Source organism: Morone saxatilis, unplaced genomic scaffold, assembly GCF_004916995.1.
Source record: "Morone saxatilis isolate NCDOM2014 unplaced genomic scaffold, NCSU_SB_2.0 Contig11, whole genome shotgun sequence".
Lineage (NCBI taxonomy): Eukaryota > Metazoa > Chordata > Actinopteri > Moronidae > Morone > Morone saxatilis.
Window position 1 is genome coordinate 8,227,393 of NW_023339663.1, and position 4,474 is coordinate 8,231,866.

The 4,474-nt window shown below is 42.0% G+C and overlaps 1 protein-coding gene across 5 annotated transcripts in view; it reads right to left on the bottom strand.

Moving 5' to 3' along the window:
* tmod2 (tropomodulin 2) overlaps nt 1-4,301 on the bottom strand; it is a 16,477-nt gene extending 12,176 nt beyond the window's left edge. For 2 of the 5 annotated variants that reach the window (XM_035651757.1, XM_035651753.1), the window contains exon 1: nt 4,183-4,301. The gene's annotated coding sequence lies outside the window, so the exon portion shown is untranslated. Of the gene's footprint in view, nt 1-150; nt 172-2,309; nt 2,406-3,366; nt 3,530-4,182 lie in introns of those variants that run through there. The other 3 variants (XM_035651754.1, XM_035651755.1, XM_035651756.1) reach the window with 3 other exon arrangements.
* Nucleotides 4,302-4,474: the final 173 nt, after the last annotated feature.

Here is a 4,474-nt window from a genome sequence, read left to right on the forward strand (position 1 = left end):
CACACACACACACACACTTAAATGTACACACACTTAAACTCTTACTTTCCCAAAATGGCTTGCTCGTGCTATTCTCAAAAAAAAAACACATTTGCAGAAAAACAGAGCTGCGTGTGTTTGTGTAAATACAAACTAGGCACAAGTACTTACTTGCAAGAATATTGCGTAAGCCTCACTCGTTCAAGTTGTAAAATACAGCATCATCTCTAGCAGGGGGGAAGAAAAAAAAAACACTGTGCATCTGCTGCTTCAACTGTGTGCTTTAGCCAGAGATTCTTTAAACATTAAGTGCCATTTCCCCGGAGCTGCCTGAGTGATTTCTCCAGTTCAGAGGAATTCCCTGAAGAGTCCGACACTGTTTCTGTCACTCTGTTCACTTCCTTGACTCCACAATCCAGCCTCTGTCCTGAACTAATTCTTCCCTTCACCTCTTCCATTAGACCGCTTCAACCACACACATTTATTTCTGCGATGACTATGAGAGTCATTACAGGGGTATTGGCAAGCCCGGGTGCCGGCAGATGAAACCGGGCTCAAATGTCAACACTGATGACTTTACTCAAAGCATATGAACATAATGATCTCCAGTAATAATCTCAATACATTAGTTCAATCAGAAGGAAAACAGACTTCTTACAAATGACATAAATGGTAAAAAACAGTATTTGTGAGGAACTATAAACACAGGAGAACCAACATACATCTAAGTAAGCATTAACTTCTGACAAAGTCTGACAGATTATAAATATCCCATGAATCCAAATCATATGAAAATCGTTTTGCATCCACATCTCTGTGTTGGAGCAGCACCAGAAGTGTTTCTCATGATGTCATATCAAGAACTTGTTCGCTTGTTTTTGGAAAGGGGGAGTTTTGTTCATATTTCACAATCAACACTGAGTTGTCCAGAGACATGAACTAGATATGGAGGCTTTAATGTGATCGTGACTGTATTCCCCCTTACAGCCTGCCAGGTTTCCTCAACATAGAAACATGTTTGAAAATGAAGACTTTGATGTTTTCGGCCCAAAACCATCAACCCGTTTCATTTCTGTCCACTCCAGTAAAATCTTTGCTAGCCAGTGAGACCACGTGGAGAGACTGGTCCTGCATCATATGAAGTTTGATTTATAACTTTCTTGGTCCTAATTTGAGTTAAATTACCCAAACTAACTCCAAGATGTGCAGAAGGCAATGATGAGAGAAGATTTCTGGCCAGGATCTGGAAAAAGCAGCGACCCCAGCCTGGAATAAGCTTTAAGTCACACACACACACACACATAATGCTCTTATGACAAGCTCAGCTCAAAATAACACCATTTACCATATTATCCTACTTTCTCAAAACCACTTTACACTTCACTGACATATAATTCGGCACATTTAAAACAACAGCCGGTGTGTACAGTGAGGTCCGGTACTTTTACGCAGACAAGAGAGTAATGGAGCGTTCACACAGGGATAACGATGGCAATGGGAGGGTTCAGGCAAAGGCAGAGACACTGAGAGGATCCATTAGTCCAATCTGATTGATTCCTTTCTCCTTCTCTTCTCTGCTAATCCTTCAAGACAACAGCAGATGGCTCGGAGCCAATAATACTGCAAACCTGTCTGAACTCTACACTCACCTCACACTTTCCTACACTGACCAGTACCCTCAGGCTACTGTTGGGAACATAAACATATTATGGAGGATTGCATAAGGACAGAGCCACAAATATCACAGTGTAAGGTCACCTGATGGGGCTAGATGTTTTAGTTCCAGTCTGAAAGTACAAGTGATACAAATCTGGCTTACACAAGATGTATGACCACATTTACAAAGTTAAACCAAGGACAAAACATTATCTACTGAATGTGTGTGACCGTGTATCAGTATCAATTTAAATCTTGAATGTGAGCATGACCTCAAAAATAATTTTTAATGCCGACTATTCTGGTTGTCCTGTGAAATAATCTATAAGCAGGTCACAAGAAAGATGTTAAATGATGTTACACTGTGTGGCGTTCTTTCTGTTTCTTTCATGGGCAGATTACTGATGACATTATTTTAGAAAGTATAATATAGAAAAGGGGAAGTGAAAGGTAAAATATCTGTTACTACCTTTGTCACACCTCCAATAAAGCTTACACATGTTTTAACGTAAAATGTCTGAACATGTTTCAGGTCGAATATTGAGGCTTTAGCTCTCAAAAAGTGATGTTGACAGACAACTTGTATGTGATATCATATCAGACGCCAACATAGATATCACTGGTTTGTATTACATGACGCTTAGCAGCTAAAAAAAACAAGATACCAAGTTTACCTCTGTCCAGTAAAATTCTTGCAGTTAATATCCAGGAGTTGCCGGTGTTACTTCAGATCTCAGAGGCAGAAATTGGAGGAATAGTAACCTGCAGCTCTGCAGACATGAACAGGAAGCACTGACTGGTTATTACATTATTATAGAACCACCCACAAAAAGACTATAGTTAGATTGACCCAGCTCTGCTACCCATGGGACAAGAGTCTGCACTTCCTCCTCCCACCTACTCTCACCCACTTTTATTCTCTGTCGTTCTGCGTCTCCACCCTGTTGTTACTCAGTCCTCCTTTTCTCAGGAGTTCGGCCTCCTGAGGTGCATGTGAAGTGTCAGAACTGATACAAAACAGATGGACGGAGACAGAGAGAGCAGCCGAGGGTCTGATCATGCTGTCACTAAGATATGTTCACTGCAGTGAGAAAATGAGTTTCAAAAAAGGAGATATCGGTGTCAGGAGAATAACATTGTTAAGTATTATGGTACAGATGTTTGGTCATTTATTATATGACCACCAGGATTTTGTTTTATTAGACACACAGTCATTATTATTTTTACAATTTAACAGACAATCTATGTGTCAGAAAAAGAAAACAATCAACATTTATGTTGTTCATCCACTCAAACTTTCTGCGCCTCCAGCTCCTGTACAAACCTGGCAACGACCAGACAGGAAGTGGGGTGTTTCTCCAACAAACACGCATGATTTATACACTCCCCTCTTTTGAGCCGCACGCTCCAGACACACACTCCATTATTATATAATGAGAACAGATTTCACGGGGAGCCCTGACTTTCAGCTCAGCGGTGATATGATGTGAATAATACAGGTTCAAGAGAGGTTGCCACTTTAATGACCCAACTAATAACAAGTCACTACTCTCTCTCTGCACTCACAGCCAGGTTTCACACCCTCCAGGTGAAAAGTATGCAGGTTAAACAAACACAAATCCTACATGAAAAGCCTGTTTATCTGCACCGAATGGTACAGTAGTGCAGTATAAACAAACAAAAAAAAAAAGCCATGTCAGCAGTCACCATTGCTCTTCTTGGTTACAATACCTGGTTCACAGCTTCAGGAGAGCCACCAGCCTTCAGGCTTTAAAGGGGGGAAAACCACACTTCTCTAAGCAGACGTCCTCCTTAAGACTTGGACCACACCCTGCATTCAAGATTGAGCCTTGCTGGCCAAACTACCTTTGTGATAACACACACACACACACACACACACACACACACCACCGAGCCGCTCGTCTTAGCCCAGAAGACAAACACAGACGAGATTCATGCCCTGTTTGTGAAATGTATTGTCTAGGCTGACAGGGATGGGCAGCGCAGATTAAATCAGTCCTGCGCTGTACATACATTTATCAACATGCATACACCATAAAACCACAACTATGAACCCCAACAGATATCAGAATCATTAAAGGATACTTAGCACCGCCATAAAATGACACAGCAAACATTTATATGTGCATTTGGTGGTTAGTTAGCTGCCCTTGCCTTTCAATAGTTTCATCCATCTCTTGTGGACATAGCGGGGCTACGGAACGGCGTTAGCTCTTGACATGTTTACGATTACTACGCTGACAGTAAACATGTTGACCGTGATTATCGTCGCCCAGAGAAAGGTACCAAACGCCGGCTGAGAGCTAGTTAAAGCCAGACCGAGCGCCTCACCAGACACTCAGTTTGGTAACTTATCTACATTTGTCGGAGGCGGTAAACACCCGATGACATGTAGCAGCTAGCGCGATAGCATTTTGACACTAGCCGTCTAGCTAAAGCGGCACATCTACAAGTGACAGTAACACACGTACACTGGATTTACATGCTTATTCCCCGAAACAAACCCTGAGATATCCTTTTCCTTACCGGATGCTATTGGGTCCTGACTGAGGAATCTCCACAGAAAGTGTTCACAATGAATGCGATGACTTCAGTGCTCCAAGGGCGGTAACACAGGAAGAGCCGAGCCAGAGTGTTCCCTGAGTGACGTCTGGTGGAGCCAATAGACGGAGAGAATGCCGGGCGTGAGCCAATGGCGTGAATAAGCCCGCCCCTTTCATCTGGAAGAACCAATCAGGTGGGAGATAGGAAAATATAAAATGAAATGAAATGAAATGAAATGAAATGAAATGAAATGAAATGAAATAAAATAAAATAA